Source organism: Cygnus olor, chromosome 2 (genome assembly GCF_009769625.2).
Source record: "Cygnus olor isolate bCygOlo1 chromosome 2, bCygOlo1.pri.v2, whole genome shotgun sequence".
Classification (NCBI taxonomy): domain Eukaryota; kingdom Metazoa; phylum Chordata; class Aves; order Anseriformes; family Anatidae; genus Cygnus; species Cygnus olor.
The window spans coordinates 36,161,857-36,183,372 of record NC_049170.1 but is presented as its reverse complement, the minus strand read 5'-3'; the positions used below and the strand labels follow the sequence as shown (position 1 = coordinate 36,183,372).

The 21,516-nt window shown below is 42.6% G+C and overlaps 1 protein-coding gene across 2 annotated transcripts in view; it reads left to right on the top strand.

Annotated features, from left to right (window-relative positions):
- The window catches only part of HIBADH (3-hydroxyisobutyrate dehydrogenase), a 91,218-nt gene that overhangs the window by 38,270 nt on the left and 31,432 nt on the right, over window positions 1–21,516 (top strand). The window lies entirely within an intron of this gene.

Sequence of the window (21,516 nt, the reverse complement as noted above, 5' to 3'; positions counted from 1 at the left end):
AAAGTAAGTAGGCAATGCATAGCTCTTTTTCAAAGTCTGCAGCTTGCAAAAAACTGTTGACATACTTAGTCAATTACCTCTTTGGATGCTCCTGTGAAAATTAAAGACTATATGACTGGGACATCTATAACAAACCCATAACAAATCAATTGTTAAATGGGTCTTTTAGTGTCTGATCACATGTAATCTTTTTTTTTTCTTTTTTTTCTTCTTTTAGATGTGAGTCATCTAATCACAATGAAAAAAGCTTCTGTTCTCCTTTGAGTTGAGTGTGTGCGCACGCACTAGCATTAATAAGTCCTGGGAATTCCATAAGAGTAGAAGCCTAATAATTATCTCTTTGCTGTCAGAGAGCTGGTCTACTTGATGCTTGGTTTTTGCAATGTCTAATGTCAAGGTTCTATACCAGTAATTAGTACCAACACTTCCCACATACTGAATTTATGGCACAGTGACCACATTCTTACATATGTTGAGGGGATACTTCAGTAACCCTCTTAACACGATGATATTAAGAGATATGCTATATTAGCTCTCCCCAGAAATTTAGTTTGCTACATTTTTGGTTTTTTGCTGTCTGGTAGCAAGTGTAATGAGATCAGATTGTATTATTTTGTAATGCTTTCCACCTAATTATACATGATATTTAAGAGAAAGGGTCTTGCCATGCTACCAGTGTAATGTGGAAATGGTAAATAACTTTTGCTGAAGACCTTTTTGACTGTTAGAAGATATAAGTGGCCAGATAAAAAAAAAAAACAAACAACACTGTCCCGGAGGCCTGCCAGAATGCAAGCTATCGATATCGCATCTTTGACTTTATGGTATTTAGGAATGGATGAACAAAGGAATTAGTTTTTGTCATGAACTGACACATGAGTAATAGATGCAAGTTAGATAAAAGTAATATCGAGGGGAGGGGGAAGAGAAAAAAAAAAAAAAAAAAAGCTACCCAGGGCACTTTTATTACGGTCCCAGAAATTGAAAACTGATAATTTCTGAATGACCTAGAGGTAAAAGATTGTGAGAACTGATTCTGGAAAATGTCTGGCATAATTTTTCAACAGAGACACTGTCTACAGTAAATATGTATGCATTACCAGTTTTACCAGCAGTACCAATGTATTTTGCTACAGGTCAAATATTCGAGTCTTTTTCTGACTTGAAACAATACATGACCTGTAATTACTTACTCCTCTATGTCAGTATTATAGACGTTCCTCCTCTGTCCATGGCCATAACAACTGAGCAACTTCTAGTTCTTTTTAAAGTAGAAGATACAATAACTGCCTATATTTGAAGCTTGCTTAGTTTATAAGGGTTTATTTTTATTTATATGTAGGGAAAAGCACACAACCTGTTATAGCTCAGAATATATTGTAAATAGTGGATCACTTCATATTCTTTTCTTTTTCTTTTCAGAGGATTGAAATCCATAATCTTGGAGTAACTACCATACATTTTCTATACTTGCAGATATGCATCTAGTATTGGTAGATGTATATAGCAGATGGTTTTGGTTGGAAACTGCATTTACCAATTGGAAGGAATGTCTCATGGATAGCTAAATCCACAAGTAGGAATATCTCTTAGAAAAAATGGTAATGATTGTGAAATCAGCTCAGTTCAGTGAGGATCTAAGATAGTGGGGTGCAGGAATGGAGTATAGTTAGGATATGTTTGCTCACAGTGTCTTATGCTCCTACATACATTTTTAAGGGACAGACAGTATGTATTTGAGCATTGGTTGGAGTTTCTGAATTGTGCTGTGTGGTGGGGATTTTTTTTCCATGGCTCTGCTGGACCTTGTTCTTTCTCTGATACCACCTCACTTCTGTGCAGTAGGAATTATGTCCTGATTTGTATCTGCAATGTCTTATGATGTGTCCAAAGCCTGGATAGACAGGCAGACTTCTGGCCAGCCACACATTGTATGTATATATTCTGCTGCCAGATGTTTAGCAGGATTTGGTAGTTCTGGTACTCTCCTTTATTTATCTCTTTCACTGCACTGATGCCACAGAGTGCAGGTTCTTCAGGTTGTTTCCATATTCTGATGACTATAAATACTCCTTCCTAGTGACATTTATTTTCAGTCAGCTGTTTTTTATTTGAGGACTGGTGCTGGTTTGCCTCTCTTTAACTGAGAAAGATTGGTGATTGTCAAGAATAAATATCAAGACGTAGCTCTGAGCTTCTCTTCACATATTCCTAGTGCTTAAGCCCATGTGGTTTCACTGGTTTTCCCAGTGACTTCCTACAGGTCATAAACAGTATTTGAGTGAGAGCTTTGCAGAGTGACATTTAACATCTTATGTAAATGGTTAGAGTTTTATTATTCAGTGAAAGCATCAAAAAGTAGCAGAAGATTTAGACTCATGGATCCTCTCCTACTCCAGAGTTGAATTACAGATCTTAGAGATGTTTTTTTCATACCTTGTGATGAATAGCGCTGATGGCTGTCTCGTTTGGTGACATCAATACTTCTTACAGGAAATAATCTCCCTAGCAGGTCTGTAGGAAGGAGTCTATATGCCTCTTCAGCTTAACAGAGTCAGTGCTATGCAAAGATACGGAGATTACTGTAGGATCTTCCAGTAAAGAAAATTTTGTTGTAGTTGTTTGAAACTCTTGCTGGAGAAGCACTGCCTGGGTAAATGTTATGACTTATTGGGGTGATGAATCTTATGGAACATTTCAATTCATTTCTTCTGACATACCCTCCAGTTCTGGTACCTGACATTTATCGGCATTTCCAGAGTAACTAGAGCACAAGCATTCTTCTTTATGTAACTCATACAATTTTACTGTAAGAGCTAAGGTGACTTTACTGGAGTTCATCTGCTGCCTTCTCTTGTGGCTGGGGAAATGTTTATAGAAATGTTCCTGTTGCTTCCACTTTTGGCAATATCTCTACCTTACAACCAAGACCAGCACTATCTACTTTGAGTCATTAAACATGAAAGAAAACAATTCAGTACAAGGACAGATTTGTAATGTTGCTGTCAAGAAAGAAGGGAAATGAGTAATTAAAAATGTCCATCTCCATCTCTATTCTTGCTAGGAGTGCAAGACAGCGTTTATTCTAGTAATTATTATTCTCTTGCACTTGCTGCAATTATTTAAGTATCCAGCATAGCTCTGGGGTGCCTGGCCAGAGCAACTATTATTTTGATTAGATCCCTCAGCTAATACAGCTAGGGTAGAGGCTTGACCAACATAATAATCAAGAGAACAGAGTGACAGGACAAGAGGAAGGACTTGGCTGTTCTACTGAAAGGGGTGGTATTAGGCTACCATTGCGGTGGACCTACTCTGGTAGAGGTTTGGGGTGAATTGCAAGAGACTGGCCCATGATTTGTTGCATGGTACTGCTATCCCAAATCTATGACTCCCAGTCTTTGTGTTCAGCAGGACTTCAAAAGGGAGTGTATTAAGTGGTAATAAATTTAATACAATTCTTCCTGCTTTGAAGCTAAGATGAGCCTGTTGTAGGATTTCATTTTACTTGGAAACTGATGCAGCACGCTGTACTCCACAGTAAAGTGGAAGCAGCCAGAGTAGAAAAACTGATTGTAAGAGTGACAAAGCAAATTGTAAAGAAGCCATTCAAGGGGTCAGAAGGAAGCTTTCTTTATCTAGGATGATTGAAAATTGTGACTAAAACAATCCTGCCTGTCATTCCATGAGATTAAATTCTCTGATCTACTGTTCTTTTCTTTTTTTTTTTTTTCCTACTACGTTATCTTATCTGTGGTATAGCTATCACTTTGACAGTTTAATTGTATGTGTCTCTTGACCTCGTTAATGATAGCCATCCAATGGCCCACTCTTCCTTGCCTTGACCAGGTGGCCATATGGCTTCATTTTAACTTGCTCTAGGGAAGTGTTTCAAGTGAAAGTTCTTCTCCCAGGCAAGAAAAACTATCTACAATATGAATATCTCTCTCCATAGGTCTTCTATTCATGACTTGAGTCTCCTGTGTCTCATTGTGACTCTGCACTTTCCTCCTCTCAGTTTCCTATTTGCAAATCTGCTTAAAGTCATGTCTGGAGTTTTTTGTAATCTTTCATTGCAGATTTTTTTTCCATGTTCATCTCCTCACTCATAGGTTTTGTGACTTACAACTTGGTCAGAACTTAGGATGTTACCATGGAGTTGTAACTTCTTTTCTACAGTTCATCAACATACAGTAGAAGATGCTGGAAGCAGTGGAGAAACTAAGGGTTTCCTCTGTCATAAAGAAAAGATGGCTTGCCAAGTCTGAGAATTATACCAGTAATGGTTCACTTAAATCTTCCAACTTAATGCTGTCCATTAAATTGTTGAAATTCAAATCTCAAATAGCAGCCTGAGTCAACCTCACAAAGGAAAATGTGACTTGTACTTTTAGCTCAGACAACAAAAATAAATGCTAAATCCACATTTCTTAGCATAAACTTCTATCATTTGTGACCTCAGAGACTCTGTTTGAAGGATTTGTTGTTCCAGAGAACACGGTTGAAATGGAAAGATATATTTATGATTGGCATCAGCCTCATAATTGGCTGATGTATCACTTGTCCTTTTTTCATCAAGGTAATAATCATAATTCTTGCTACCAGGAGTGCTCCCATGTCTCCATTGTGTCTGATCTGTGCTTTATGTCTTGATCAGAATTACAATTTTCTCAAGGTAATTGTTTTCAGAAGGAAACTAATTGCATTGTTGGTGGATTGCATTACTGATAGTAGTCTGAAGTTGTACTTAGATGTCAGACTGTTGTACTACAGAAATACCTGAGTTAGCTGTAAAAAGGAGGAACTTTATGTTACTGGTTATGCATTCTGAGTATGTAAGTTAACGTGTTTTGTAGTTGGCTTGTTTATCTGACGCGAAATGTAGAAGGTGCTGTAGGCATCCTCAAAACAGAAAAGTAATGACAGTACACAAGATTAAAAATTTGAAAATAATTCAGTATGGTTAATGAGTCTTTATTAACCATTCTTGATAATATTTAAATGTGAAACTGAAGGGCAGCGCTGAAAGAAAACTGTTTACAGAGTAGATTTATGTATTTCTGGCTGTCCTGGTTTCAGTTAGGACAGAGTTAATTTTCCTCCTAGTAGCTGGCAGGGTGCTATGTTTTGGATTAGAATGAGAAGAGCGCTGATAACATGCTGATGTTTTAATTGTTGTAGAGCAGTGCTTACACCAAGCCAAGGACTTTTCAGCCTCTCTCTGTCCTGCTAGCGAGCAGGCTAGGGATGCAGCAGAAGCTGGGAGGGGACAGACCCAGGACAGCTGACCCAAACTGGCCAAAGGGGTATTCCATACCATCTGACGTCATGCTGAACAATATATAGGGGTGGCTAGCCGGGGTGGAGGGGTGGCCGGCTGCTCGGGGATAGGCTGGGCATCGGTCAACGGGTGGTGAGCAATTGCATTGTGCATCACTTATTTCGTACACATTATTACTATTAATACTATTATTATTATTATTATTGTTGTTATTCTTTTCCCTGTCTTAATAAACTGTCTTTATCTCAACTCACAGGCTTCACTTTCCCGTTTCTCTCCCCCATCCCGGAGAGGGAGGGGGGAGGGTGAGCGAACGGCTGTGTGGTGTTTGACTGCCAGCCGGGCTAAACCACAACAGCCCATTTGGCGCCCAACGTGGGGCTCGAAGGGTTGAGATATCGACAGATTTGACCAGAGTGTGTTAAACTAAAATTGGTATAAGTATTCGACCTGCTTAATAGTTGCTAGTCACAATGTTGATTGCCTTAATCTCAAGTCTGCTGTGCCTGTTTCCCAAATTGAGTTTTATAGCAAGTTACTTTCTGTATGTGCTCCCTGTCGTGCTGTTTACCCTTTCCGGGCCCTGGTTTAAGATTGTTATGGTACTGTGTGGTGTAACGATGGCTTATGAAATGATGAAGTATCTGGTCATGACTCTAACCTGGTATTTGTACTCAGCACTGTCGTCGACTCTATACTTCGGAAACCATATCTCAGAAACTATTAGCAATTACACCTATTGCCTTTTTTCATCAGGGAGTCAGTCTCTGGAGGGGACAGGGGAAGATATTTTTTCCTACCTGTTCACTCTCCCTTCCTCCTTCACCACCCTCTTATCCCCCGAGCTAGTTACGGTAGCTCTCCAAGATGTTGAATATCCTTGGGATACTCAGACCAGCATGTTCTTGTTGTTATGTCTCCTGAATGCGCTTCAGGTTTTGTTTAAGGTTAAACAACTACTTAGGAATCTCATCCGGAGATCTGTCTTGAGGCGGGATATTTGCGAGTGGCAGGGAGTGTGGGAGGATATGGGCAGGTTTCTAGGGCAGTGGGCACCTCCAGTGTTTTGGACATTCACCCCTGAACAACTGCAAAATCCTAAAAAACTGGTAGAATGCTTGAAAAAAAGGTGTCATGACTCTGGCAGTTCCAAAGTGACACAAATCACTGTGGCGTGCTGGGGTCTGGCTTGTGCCTATCGAGCTGCAATTGATGCTACTATCAACCTAGTGACAGACCCTGCGGCCGTTCCAGTCCCGGCTCCTGCAGCCACTCCAGCTCCAGCTCCCGCAGCCGTCCCAGCTCCAGCTCCCGCAGCCGTTCCGGCTCCAGCTCCCGCAGCCGTTCCAGCTCCAGCTCCCGCAGCTGTCCCGGCTCCAGCTCCCGCAGCCGTTCCAGCTCCCGCAGCCGTCCCGGCTCCAGCTCCCGCAGCCGTTCCAGCTCCAGCTCCTGCAGCTGTCCCGGCTCCAGCTCCCGCAGCTATTCCAGCTCCCGCAGCCGTTCCAGCTCCCGCAGCCGTCCCGGCTCCAGCTCCCGCAGCCGTTCCGGCTCCAGCTCCCGCAGCTGTCCCGGCTCCAGCTCCCGCAGCCGTTCCAGCTCCCGCAGCCGTCCCGGCTCCAGCTCCCGCAGCCATTCTGGCTCCAGCTCCCGCAGCCGTCCCGGCTCCAGCTCCCGCAGCCGTTCCAGCTCCAGCTCCTGCAGCTGTCCCGGCTCCAGCTCCCGCAGCTATTCCAGCTCCCGCAGCCGTTCCAGCTCCCGCAGCCGTCCCGGCTCCAGCTCCCGCAGCCGTTCCGGCTCCAGCTCCCGCAGCTGTCCCGGCTCCAGCTCCCGCAGCCGTTCCAGCTCCCGCAGCCGTCCCGGCTCCAGCTCCCGCAGCCATTCTGGCTCCAGCTCCCGCAGCCGTCCCGGCTCCAGCTCCCGCAGCCATTCCCACTCCTGTGGCTGGGTCAGAGAAACGAACTGTAGCAGTGCAAGTTGCCCCTGCAGAGGGTATTCCAATCCCTGTGGCAGACCCTGTGGCTGGGTCGGAGAGGCGAGCTGTAGCAGTGCAAGTTGCCCCTGTAGAAAAGGTGAAAAAGTGGTATAGAGACGCAGGTCGTTTAGAACGCAGAAAGTCTTCTGCTAAGTCTGGGTCTGGAGAAGACGAGGCTGGGCCATCAAGTGTGCAGGAGGATGAAGATGAGGATGAGGATGTCAGTAAGTCAACAGTAACTACCCGAACCCTATACCAGCGTGAGCTACGAGATGTGCGAAAAGATTTTGGTCGCTGTATAGGTGAACAGCTTGTCACCTGGCTGCTCCGGTGCTGGGACACTGGAGCCAATGGTGTGAAATTAGAGGGCAGGGAAGCCAAGCGGTTGGGATCCCTTGCTAGAGATGCAAGCATTGACAAAGCAATTGGAGATGGAGCACGATCTCACAGCCTCTGGAGGCGTCTCCTGTTAGCTGTGAAGGGAAGGTATCCCTACAAGGAAGAACTTGTATGTGTACCAGTCAAGTGGACCACCATGGAGAAGGGAATTCAGTACCTGAGGGAATTAGCCGTACGGGAAGTAATTTATAAGGACTTAAACGATGCACAAACATCCACAGATCCAGATGAAGTCCAGTGTACTCGACCCATATGGCGGAAGTTTGTACGGAATGCACCATCAACATGGGCCAGCACATTGGCAATAATAACCTGGAAAAACGGTGAAGATCCCACAGTGGGTGACATGGCTAAACAACTCCGGGAGTACGAAGGAAATCTCTCCTCTTCCCTACAGGCCTGCGTCTCGGCTGTGGAGAAACTCTCTGAAGAGTTCCACCAACTTAAAGAGAATTTATCTTCCCCCCCACCTGAACAAACCAGTGGCCACCAACTAAAAGAGAATACTTTGGAGAAACTTTTTGAAGAGGTCCAGCAACTTAAAGAGAGTGTATTTTCTTCCCCACCTGTACAAACCAGCGTCTCAGCTATTAGGGGTAAACGTGCATCCATGCAAAGAAGACAATATGGTGGGTATACACCCCGCGCCACCCTGTGGTTTTACCTACGTGACCATGGAGAGGACATGAGAAAATGGGATGGAAAATCTACTGAGACCCTAGAGGCACGGGTACGTGAGTTGCAAAAGAAAACAATCGGGAGAAAGGGGTTCTCTGAAAAGTTTGCTGCTCCAACTTCTAGCAGGCAGTCTTTTAAACACAGAAATGAAGATTCTGACCAGGACTAGAGGGGCCCTGCCTCCAGCCAGGGGGAGGAAAGGGACAACCGAGTTTATTGGACTGTGTGGATTCGATGGCCTGGCACGTCTGACGCACAGAAGTATAAGGCTCTAGTAGACACCGGTGCACAATGTACTCTAATGCCATCCAGCTGTAAAGGGCCAGAGCCCATCTGTATTTATGGCGTGACAGGGGGATCCCAGCAGTTAACTGTATTGGAAGCTGAAGTGAGTCTAACCGGAAATGAGTGGCAAAAGCACCGTATTGTGACTGGCCCGGATGCTCCGTGCATCCTTGGCATAGACTATCTTAGAAGAGGATATTTCAAGGACCCAAAAGGGTTCCGCTGGGCTTTTGGCATAGCTGCCTTAGAGACAGAGGACATTAAACAGTTGTCTACCTTGCCCGGTCTCTCAGAGGACCCTTCTGTTGTGGGGTTGCTGAGGGTTGAAGAACAGCTATGTCTCCACCAACTAGCAAGAAGGAAACACAAACTTTCCTAGGTGTCGTGGGGTTTTGGAGAATGCATATTCCAAATTACAGTCTGATTGTAAACCCGCTCTACCAAGTAACTCGTAAGAAGAATGCTTTTGAATGGGGCCCTGAGCAACGACAAGCCTTTGAACAAATTAAACAAGAAATAGTTCATGCAGTAGCCCTTGGGCCAGTCCGAACAGGACCAGATGTAAAGAATGTGCTCTACACCGCAGCCGGGGAGAATGGCCCCACCTGGAGCCTCTGGCAGAAAGAACCTGGGGAAACTCGAGGTCGACCCCTGGGGTTTTGGAGTCGGGGATACAGAGGATCTGAGGCCCGCTATACTCCAACCGAAAAGGAGATATTGGCAGCATATGAGGGAGTTCGATCTGCTTCGGAAGTGGTCGGTACTGAAGCGCAGCTCCTCCTGGCACCCCGACTGCCGGTACTGGGTTGGATGTTCAGAGGAAGGGTCCCCTCTACACATCATGCAACTGATGCTACATGGAGCAAGTGGGTTGCACTGATTACTCAGCGGGCTCGAATAGGAAACCCCAGTCGCCCAGGAATCCTGGAAGTGATTATGGACTGGCCAGAAGGCAAGTACTTTGGGATATCGTCAGAGGAGGAGGTAGTCCGTGCTGAAGAAGCCCCACTGTACAACAAGCTACCAGAAAATGAGAAGAAATATGCCCTGTTCACTGATGGGTCCTGTCGTATTGTGGGAAAGCATCGGAGATGGAAAGCTGCTGTATGGAGTCCTACACGACGAGTTGCAGAAGCTGCTGAGGGAGAAGGTGAATCGAGTCAGTTTGCAGAAGTGAAAGCCGTTCAGCTGGCCTTAGATATTGCTGAACGAGAAAAGTGGCCAGTTCTCTATCTCTATACTGATTCATGGATGGTAGCAAATGCCCTGTGGGGGTGGCTACAACAATGGAAGCAGAACAATTGGGAACGCCGGGGCAAACCCATCTGGGCTGCTGCATTGTGGCAAGATATTGCTGCCCAGGTAGAGAACCTGGTTGTAAAGGTACGCCATGTAGATGCTCATGTGCCCAAGAATCGGGCTACTGAAGAACATCAAAACAACCAGCAGGTGGATCAGGCTGCTAAGATTGAAGTGGCTCAGGTGGACCTGGACTGGCAACATAAAGGTGAATTATTTATAGCCCGATGGGCCCATGACACCTCAGGCCATCAAGGTAGAGATGCAACATACAGATGGGCTCGTGACCGAGGGGTGGACCTGACCATGGACACTATAGCACAGGTTATTCATGATTGTGAAACATGTGCTGCAATTAAACAAGCCAAACGGTCAAAGCCTCTCTGGTATGGAGGACGATGGCTGAAATACAAATATGGAGAGGCCTGGCAGATTGATTACATCACACTCCCCCAAACCCGCAACGGCAAGCGCCACGTACTTACAATGGTGGAAGCAACCACCGGATGGCTGGAAACATATCCTGTGCCCCATGCCACCGCCCGGAACACTATCCTGGGCCTTGAAAAGCAAGTCCTATGGCGACATGGCACCCCAGAAAGAATTGAGTCAGACAATGGGACTCATTTCCGAAACAACCTTATAGACACTTGGGCCAAAGAACATGGTATTGAGTGGGTGTATCACATCCCTTATCATGCACCAGCCTCCGGGAAAGTTGAACGATACAATGGACTGTTAAAGACTACACTGAAAGCAATGGGTGCTGGGACATTCAAAAATTGGGAAACACATCTGGCAAAGGCCACCTGGTTAGTCAATACTAGAGGATCTGCCAACCGAGCTGGACCTGCCCAATCAAACCTGTTACGCACTGTAGAAGGGGATAAAGTTCCTGTAGTGCACGTAAGAAACATGCTGGGTAAGACAGTCTGGGCTACTCCCGCCTCAGGAAAAGGCAAGCCCATTCGTGGGATTGCTTTTGCTCGGGGACCTGGATGCACTTGGTGGGTAATGCAAGAGAATGGGGAGGTCCGGTGTGTACCTCAAGGGGACCTAATACTGGGTGAGAATAGCCCATGAGTTGAATTCTAATATGTTAATTATCATATAACACTGTATGTCATCGCTACCATGGTTGCTATATATCATAGATGAAAATGGTGATTAATTAGAAAGTATTGGAAAGAGTGTAACCTGAGCATGACATAAATGGTATGGAATAAGGGGTGGATATCTGTCCTGGTTTCAGTTAGGACAGAGTTAATTTTCCTCCTAGTAGCTGGCAGGGTGCTATGTTTTGGATTAGAATGAGAAGAGCGCTGATAACATGCTGATGTTTTAATTGTTGTAGAGCAGTGCTTACACCAAGCCAAGGACTTTTCAGCCTCTCTCTGTCCTGCTAGCGAGCAGGCTAGGGATGCAGCAGAAGCTGGGAGGGGACAGACCCAGGACAGCTGACCCAAACTGGCCAAAGGGGTATTCCATACCATCTGACGTCATGCTGAACAATATATAGGGGTGGCTAGCCGGGGTGGAGGGGTGGCCGGCTGCTCGGGGATAGGCTGGGCATCGGTCAACGGGTGGTGAGCAATTGCATTGTGCATCACTTATTTCGTACACATTATTACTATTAATACTATTATTATTATTATTATTGTTGTTATTCTTTTCCCTGTCTTAATAAACTGTCTTTATCTCAACTCACAGGCTTCACTTTCCCGTTTCTCTCCCCCATCCCGGAGAGGGAGGGGGGAGGGTGAGCGAACGGCTGTGTGGTGTTTGACTGCCAGCCGGGCTAAACCACAACACTGGCCCAGATTTATTTTTACAAAGTAATGAATGACATGACAATAGTCATTCAAAATTATATAAATGAAAGTTTGGGACAAAAAGAGTCAAGTTCAGAATTTCACGAGGCAGATCTCCATCAGTGTACTGCATTTCTTATCAAACATTTGCTATGGTAATACAGTCATTATCCTCAGAACAATATTGAAGAGATAAACCTGTAGTAAACATTTTTGCAGCCATGTGTTTTAGTTTTCTTAAATGTTCATTTTATGTAGGTGGAATAGGAGGTAAGAATCAAAATAAGTTTTATGGAGAAAAATATGTTAAAAAAAGCCTTCTGAATTTTCACCTAATGATAGAAGGACCAACTTTTGATTCTTTTATGTATTCAAAATTTTTATATATTTTGGAGGTAGTCATTGTAACATTTGTTTTTGTCTTCTTAACTGCACAGTCCAAAGAATTTTTTTCTGTTGCCAGTGTTTTACAGGTGCCTCTGTTAGGCCATGTCCTTGTCTGTGTCTGCAAATTTTTTTTCTTCCAATGTCTCAGGTCTGCAGTTCACCTTTTGGCAAGTTCTGTGAATTGTTGGAAAGTGTTTATTATATATTCTTTTCATTCATCACATGCATTAAAATATTGCACATTAACTGTATTAGTGTTTTTTAGTGTGAGTTGGATGGAAGCTTGCTATATGGAAATAATGGCTCCCATCTGTTTTGGAATAAATTAGTTGTCATAGTGTCTTTACAAGGTGAACACTTGTCATAGACATCCTTCTGTTTCTGACTTGATTATATTTCTGACTTGACCACTTTGGTTTTCAGAGAACTTGAAAACTGCTGAAGAATGACCTTACAGACTCCATTATTAATCTCACGTACATAAAGGAATGGTTTTCAGAGAAAGCATTCAGCACTCTGCTCGTAATGAACTGAAGCATGGAACATATGTGTTCTACTTTATCTTCTTCCTTTGGTTTGTTTCTTGATAGAAAGGTATTACATTTCGCAGAAGCATTCGAGCCAGGTTGTCTAATATTTTACACCAAATAAGTACTAAAATAATTGCATTCAGGTCCACACACATATGGTCTCCTTTCCCAGGCCCATTTGAAGTCTGCTTTTAATATAATATTTGTGTATAAATTGGGTATACTCTTAATCCTTTATGGGAACAGGGTCTGAGAACAAGCGTGGTGGTTACTGGGAATGTGGGAGGGACAGCAGGTAACCAACAGCTGCTGTTTAAAGGATCCCATCACCATGCAGAAATCACCTTCAATGCAAATGATCTCTTATCTCTCAATAGTATTTCAGTGAGCCCCTCAAAAAAAAAAAAACGTGGCTGCCAGGAGTAAGTGACTGGGTTGTGACAGAGCTGGTAGCTGAAGTCAATTGTTGTTTTGTTTTGTTTATTAAAAAAAAAAAAAAAAAAAAAAAAGATGACCGAACTTTTTCTGGCAGTCTGGATGAATGGAAAGCTCTGGCTAGACAGAAAGGTTGCTCTTTTTAACCCTTTAAAATGCCCTTTAATTAGTGGCAGTGACCCTGAGTGAACTGATTCTGATCTACTGGGAGATTTACTTCTATAATCTCTCTAAGATCTATTTCTGTTTTCATGATAGGAAAACGACAGCTGTCTTATTCTTCCTTTCTGCTCTACACCTTTTGCTACCTGCTGCCACTCTGTGAATCCAGAAATATTACGTGTGGTAGAGTTCTACGCTACCCCCCCCCGCCCCGCCCCAGCACACAATTTCGTCTGCATGTGGTAAACTTGTTATCTGAGGGAAATTTTAAAAAAAAAGTAAATCCATCTTTTACAAATTGCTCAGAATTCTTCTGGTCACTTGAGAGTAGAAAAGATCAAGGTACTTTGGCTTTTGGGGGGATATGGTGACAAATGTACATTCAATTAAATTGTAAGGCACCAAATTAAGATACGTGATCAAGCAGCATGGAGTCAAATGCAGTTCAGTGTTGATAAATATAAAGTGGTAATCACTAAGGAAAAAACACTTGATTAACTCCTCATTGCTGCCTGATTTTGAATTAGCTGAATGCACTTAAGACATTTTCCTTTTTTTAAGCCACTAACTGTATATCCTTGCATGCTAATTAGTGAAAGCTTCTGTTTAATATGGATCAACATACAAAACAAATAAATGTTGGTTTATATGAGAAGCAGGTCTGAAAAAATAATGCTGAAATGTAATTTCAATATAGAAATGAGTGATGTGCCACATGAGCTTTATGCATAATATATTCTGGTTGCACTGCTCTCACAAGGCTGGAGCTAAAATGGAGACTTTCAGACTGATTAAATGGTATTTGAAACATAGGAAAAGGAAGAAAACAATAATAGTTTCCTTTCCAAAATTATATCTCCTAAAGTAGGCAATGGTCAAAGTATACGGTGGCAGAGTATAGACTGAATAAAGAGCCCATACATGTTTGGCTTTTCTCAAGGTATGATGATAAAGGGACGTCAGTCAAATTTTGAAACAACAAACTAAAAACTAGTACTCAATTTTTTCCTATTGCAGTGCAGTATTAATGTATCATTTATCAATATCATTTATATCATTTATAATATCATTTAGGGCAGAAGCTTATTAGGATTAAATTAAAGAATTAAATCAGTATATACAGCTACCAAGAATATCAGTATATACAGCTACACCCACAGCTTCATTAGGCACAATTAATGGAAATCTATGAGACATATACGTTTTCATACTTTACTGCATCAGACATCTAGGAGATGACAGAGGTTAACAATAAATAATTTTCACATTACTCCCATATACAATTTCAGCCTTTCAGTTTAAAAAATAAAATAAAATCCTTTCCTGACACCTCTTGATTCTGGAATTTTTGAATGTATTTTTTTTATAAAACATCAGCACAGAATCTCTTGCATCATGGAGGAATAAAACTTGCCATGCGAATTCCACGAAGAGGAATTTGTGATTTCTTTGGCGTTTTGGGGGGGTGGGGGGAAAGCCACAGGTCTTCTGTAGCTTGGTCTAGAAATATCTGTGTGGTTACAGATCTTCTTACTTCTGGTAGGAAGCAAGAGATTGGAATGAAAGAGTCAGCAAAAGGAGCTTTTTCTCTATGCCTTCATTCTTTCTACTAGCATTTTTTCCTCATATTTCTCCTTATATTTGTTCTGTTGGTGAGAAACAGTTATGTCCTGTTCTTAGCAGGAAACAACTATTAGGCTGTCAGTTTTGTAAGTACACTTCACCCTGCTTATGAGGCATGCCATGACTAAGGAAAACAGAAAGCCAAGTTACTAGCGTATGTAGGTAGGTGGATCAGTACTGGATGATACCAAGTGTTGGAATCCTATTGGCTTGACGGTACATCTGTATTGGGTTTATGTGACAAGGGCTTCGTAGCAGGGGGCTGCAGGGGTGGCCTCTGTGAGCAGAGCCCAGCAGCTGCCCCATGTCAGGTCAGAGCCAGCTCAAGCCGGCTCCAAAGGGACCCACCGCCAGACAGAGCTGAACAAGGGAGAGATGCTAGTTGGGCCTCTGGGAGAGCAGATGTAAGAAAAACTGCTGTGCAACAGCAGCTGGAGAGGGGAGTGAGAAGCAGCCCTGCAGCCCCCAAAGTGCAACAGGAGGGCAGGAGGTGCTGCAGGCACGGAGCAGAAGTTCCCCTGCGGCCTGTGGAGAGGCCCCTGGTGGAGCAGGCTGTCCCCCTGCAGCCCATGGGTCCCACACGGAGCAGATCTCCACGCTGCAGCCCATGGGTGGAGGAGCCCCCGGTGGAGCAGGTGGATGTGGCCTGGAGGAGGCTGCGGCCCATGGAGAGCCCCCTGCAGGAGCAGGCCCCGGGCCGGAGCTGCAGCCCGTGGAGAGGAGCCCACGCAGGAGCAGGGGGTCTGGGGGGAGCTGCCGCCCATGGGGGACCCGTGCTGGAGCAGTTTGCTCCTGGGGGATGGACCCCGTGGTATGGAGCCATGTGGGAGCAGTTCTTGAAGAGCTGCTGCCTGTAGGCAGCCCCCGCAGGATCAGTTCGGGAAGGACGGCATCCCATGGGAGGGGCCGTGAGGGATGGTGGAGGTGAAATGTTAGGGACTTACCACAACTCCCATTCCCATTCCCTTGCACCGCTTGGCGGGAGAAAAAGGTGGGTGGAAGGTGGTTTTAGTTTGCTTTTAGTTCTCATTGCTCTAGTCTATTATCAATAGGTAATAAATTAGATTAATATCCCTTATGCTGAGCCTGTTTTGCCTGTGATGGTAGTTGGTGAGTGATATCCTTGTCTTTATCTCAACCCACAATTTTTTTCATCATATTTTCTACATATCCTCCTGAGGAGAGGAGGTGAGAAAGTGGTGTGGTGGGGCTTAGCTACCTATTGTTGTGAAACCATCACAACTTCTCAGGTGATCACGTTAGTTGACTTCTTATATTTGCTCCATCTTATTGAAATACCTATCTTTGGATTATCTGTCCTTGTCTTGTTTGCCAATGAAATGTGCTTTAGTATTACTTCTTTAGCATCCATTTATACAGTTGCATCTTGATTTGTAGTAAATAAATATTAATGTCATATAAACAGGGAAGAATAGACTGAGTCTGACAACAATATATGCATTATTGTTACTGAAACTTTGTGTAAAGTTGACTTGGTTTTGTCAGACACCAATAGCCTGGGGGTGATGTCATCAGACCTGTCCGTATTGTTTTGTCTGGAAGGTGTCACTCTGGATGACTTCAATGAAGCAGAACTTTCCCACACAGCTAATTTGTCCCTGACTAGGTGTATTGTGGTTTTGGATGATAGAATGTAGGCATGTGTGTAAGTATTGATAGAATGAAACTCATTTTAGATTTGGTATTCTCTTAGACTGTTTGTCTTCCATCTTAGGAAAAAAAAAAGTCATTTTTCATGCCACCTCTTTAAAGAAGTGATGGGGAGAGGGATGTGACTTCCATGCCCATCCCTCAGTTGATTTTCACAAGAATATAGTTGGCTTGATTAGGAGTGAGGCTTTTAAAGCTCCTTTAAAAGTAATGCTCCTAAATCAAAACCAGATGTGCCAATGATGTGCATTTCCATTCTATTTTTCTTTCTCTGTCTCATCTACCCCTGCTCGAATCAACAGAAATAATTTCTTTGGGGAATGGTAATCTTTTTTACTTCTCTGGTGTTATTTTCACCATTCGTAAGGATCCTTCAGTAAGGCGATTAATTTTATGCTTATGTTACCTTGCCTATTTGAATTTGGGTACCTTTATAAAAATTGAAGCATAAACTTGAGCTTTTTTCAAAATCAGATCTGAGTCTAGCAGTTTTGTTCTGAATTCAAACATCAATTTTCTGATATATTTGCAGGTGTGTCTTGTTTTCTATATAATTTGCTCTGTTTTGCAAGAAACATATTCGCATCTCCCTCCCACCATTTTACAATCTTAGAGAGGTTTTGCTGTCCTACAAAACCATTACTCCCCATTACTTGTACTTCTTTCATTCACACTCCAATCCCACTATCATATTTGACTTCTGTTTCTCTTTTTTTTTCAAGAAGTTGTGTTTTAAATATTGCTGACATTTCACTTAGATTTGTTTTAGAATCCCATGCTATTGATATGACTATGATCCATGACCCAGTTGTCTCAGGCCTTGACAACTGTACTTTTTTAACTTTTCCTTGGCCTCTTGTGACCCTTTGTTTCCCTTCTATCTTTCACCTAAGGTCTTCGTTTCTTGCAGTCTGCTGTAAATATGCTTCTGGAATCCTTTTCCTAGCTTCTGATCTCTGTCTGCATTATGTATCTTCACCTTTCAAAATGTAACACAAAAACGCTTATCTCTCAGACATATCTTTCTTCCCATCTCGCTTGCTTATGCCAAGCTCTGTTCTGCTCATGCTGGCAATTCTGCCAGCATTGTGTCTTGTGCCATTTTTCCAGTTTCTCCCAAAGCTTGACTCATATCTTCCTTCACAAAAGCTTGGGTTTGTATGTATTAATCAACTCATAATCTTATGATTGCATCTTAATATTTTTTCCCCACAGTCTTCCAACGCTGATGCTTCCTTTAATTTGTTTAGCAGTCATTTTTAAAGACAAAACCGTTTGAGTGTAAATGTTAAGTTTTTTAAGTAAATCTCTTCCTAGTCCTTTTCTCTTTACCCAAAATCACTTTTATAAGGAGTTGAGAGATAAATCAACACTTAGAAATGCAACTTCGTTCCTATGAAAGGGAAGAGAACAGGGTTAGAGAAACTTGGTTTGATTTGTTACGATCTGTCCTGAGACCTGAATCAGTTGTAAAACACATTGAATATTGGTCTAGCTAAATAACCGTGCTGTAGCTTTGTAGTCGTTATAGTTGAATTCTTTGTTTCAGAAAACTCATTAGTATTCTTCCTCACTAACAATATTTCTTTTGCTTGTTGGTAGTTTGGAAAATGGAAATATTTTAAATTTGGCTTATATGTTTATATAAGTTTCTTCTAGCAAACTGTTTTATCTGCTAAAGTTTCCTATGATAGATTTTGAATAATTTTGCTAAATGAAGGTGTGCAATTTGACAATGATGTTTTGAGTAGAAACTTTTATTTATATACTGAAAAACTCAATACTATGGTGCCTCACTCTTGCTTTATGATTCTTCACCAAACTTTTTTATTACACATTGTCATATTCACATGATGAATTCTCTAAGTAGCATCTTTTCATATCTCTGCATCAGGGAAAACTTCTAATAGCTCTGACTGCTTCTAAATCAGATTCACTAAATAAATATATGAAAGAAGTAGGTGGTTATTGCTGCAGCAATCCTGCTAATTGAACAAATCTAAACACCGGTGTGGTAGATAAAATGAGAAATCTTACTTTTCATTACCTGTACCCCTGTGTTGAAGTAAATATTTCAAACACAACTCATTTCTTTCCTGAGTACTTGCTTTCATGTTCATCTCTTTGCTTTTTCAAATACTTGCCAGATGAGCTAGGATTCTGTCAAAGTTTACTAGTTCCCGTTTCTGGGAGTAAATTATGTAGATAGTGTGGCTTTAACTCATGTTTGATTAGATGCTGTATGTTTTTAAATTAATTTCTCTCTAAGCTCTTTGCAAGGAATACTAACCCACTGCAGAGAGGTTACAGTACTATGGACTTTGTCTGTTCTGCCTTAATGATACAAGGGAATAGTCGAGCAAGAATAAATGAGGTACTTTTGGTGGGTAAAAATGTGAGCTGACTGTCAGTGTGAGATTGGTTCTAGGAGCACTTAGCCAGCAGTAATAGGGCACACTTGAGTAATTGAATTTGCATAACAAGGCTTGCTGAAGAGATCTGACAGGCGCAGAGATTTGTCTGGCTGGAGATCTCCAGATGGACGTGACCACACAGCAGCTGGGTGGCACGTTTCTCAGCATGGTCAGCAACACCCAGACTGTCAGCTGGCCCCTGCAATTGCAAAGCCCTGGCAGGCCAGCTGGTGGCTTCTGACAGCCAGTGGCCCCGTTAGAGAATCTTTTCATTCTGCCTGTCAGGGTACAGGACCTGCAGGGACCAGTGGTAAGATGTAACAAGTCACCAGTGAGAGTTGTTAAGATGCTTCAGAAACCTGCTTCTGTTAAATAGCTGCTGCTTTACCGCTGAGAGCAAACCTTCTGAAAGCTTTTTCCATCCTTTAACAAGGACAGGACGAACCTGTTCTCCAGCATTTTGTTTTGAAATCTATCACTTGGTGTTAGTTTCTACATGTTTAGTTTCAATACCAATATTTATGCATCTAACCAAGCATGCCCAGTCAGTGACAGAAATGCATTTTTATGAGCTTAATACATTTGTAAGACAAAATGCTGGAGCTTTTCCCCCCCTGTATTCCTTCCATCTGAACTAATACTGCTGTATTCTAGATTTAGCATGTTCAGTTAGTGGGAGCAGTTTATGGAAATACACTCTAAAGGAAACTGTTGCTAACAATCCAGGCAACAACTATTATACTTGAATAGCGTGCACAAATATTCGGTATAGGTAGGAAAAGAATATGCATAACAGTAGAAATCTCTTCCTCAGGCATCCTCCAAGAAATTATGTTTAAAAAAAAATCAACCTTACCCCTTTATTGTTCCAAGTTGCTTATTTCTAACATTCCCCAGCCCCAGGCTCTAAGCATTAAGCTATTAGATTTAAACTCTGTTCCCCCTCTCAAACTTAGGAAAGTTCCTGTTCACTGGGAGTTTATAGTCCAGGTCAGTCCACTCCCAAAATAGTAATGAAACCACTAGCAAGAGCTGTGCGCTCTCACCAGCTTATTCTTTCTGTGCCTATGGATGTTACGTTCTCTGTTCAAGAGGTGCCATGGTTGAAATAAGTAGGTGCTGCTGTCTAACATATAGGCTAGCAATTTGGGCAGTCCCTTTTTTGATGTACGCAAACCCCCACAGACTGAGGGAACCAATAATAGTTTTTTATTGGACGTAGTATCCCTAAATCTCTTAATTTTTTACGGATTTCCGTGCTTCACCAAGTTTATTCATTTACTTCATTTGCAAATGCTGTAGGAGAGATCCTACTGTTCTTCAAGTACCGGTGTCTGCACTGTCCCTACGAGGTGGTCATCCACAAACTTCTGCTAAACCACTAGCTCCAACTTCTCCCTTTTTTTGAAAAAATAGCATGTCAAAATCAGACATCAGTTTCTTCCTTCTTACTGTGTTCTCTCTTTTTACTGGACAGAAATTTTTAGCCTTTGTAAATATGACCAGTAGATCCTGCCACCATTTTTTCTGCCTTTGTGACTCGATTAGTACTGTGACTCATGATTATGATCTAACTTATGACAACCTTTATCCACCCTCTACCTTCCTCCTCTGAAAACTTTGGTACCTTTAACAGGCATCCCTAATTCTGCTGTAGCCATGCTCCGTTAGCAATCTCAGCTCAGGGCAAGCTGGCTGTAGGCTCTTCCCCACCCACTTTGTAATTTGGAGGTAACAGACACTCCTAAGAAGGCTCCTTCACAAATGTAATGGTTCCTATCACTGCAGGTGGGCTGGGATTCCCTGTCTGGACTTCTGCACCACGGCTTTAGTCAGGCTAGAACATGTCTTTGATGAAGGAGGATGTTGTACCCAAACTTCTTTCAGGACACTTGTTAGCAGGAAAGGCCTCCTTGCACACCGCGGACTCTGTATTGGCAAAAGAAGTGTGAAACAGCCTTGTGAACCATCCCAATCACCCATTTTTTGATTCTGCGCTAGCACCTTAATTTAATGCTGGGTCCCTCATTCACTTGCCTGTAGGCTATCTGGAATTCCCTGCCTGAACTTTAATAGGCTGGTGCCCCTCTGGCGGCGTCTGGAATCAACTGTATGGCATTCTATTGTAATTTATCTGTTTAAGTTTTACTTTGAGAGAAGTGGAATTGTGTCATTAAGCCTTCTAATTAATTTAATATCTATTCATGAGAGAAGGCTGAAGTAAAAAGTTAAAATTTTAGTTGAATCCTGTGATGCTGCAACATAAAACTTGCAAGATTTGACTTGTAGATTGGTAACCTCAAGGCATATCTGTTCAAACAGCAGCGATGACAGAACAAATCACTGGTTTGTGTCCATCTGATTAAAAAAAAACATATAGAGAACATAGCTGACAAACTGTCGTCCCTTGCCACCTTAGGTTTTTGTTACATACACTGTTTTGGGATGGGGAAATGTTTTAAGTATGATGTGTATATATCCCTGTAAGTCTATATGGTAAATAAACAAAACCTTCTGAGTGCACTCTTATCTATAAGATTCTGGAAATGTCCTTTTTAGGTAATTTATC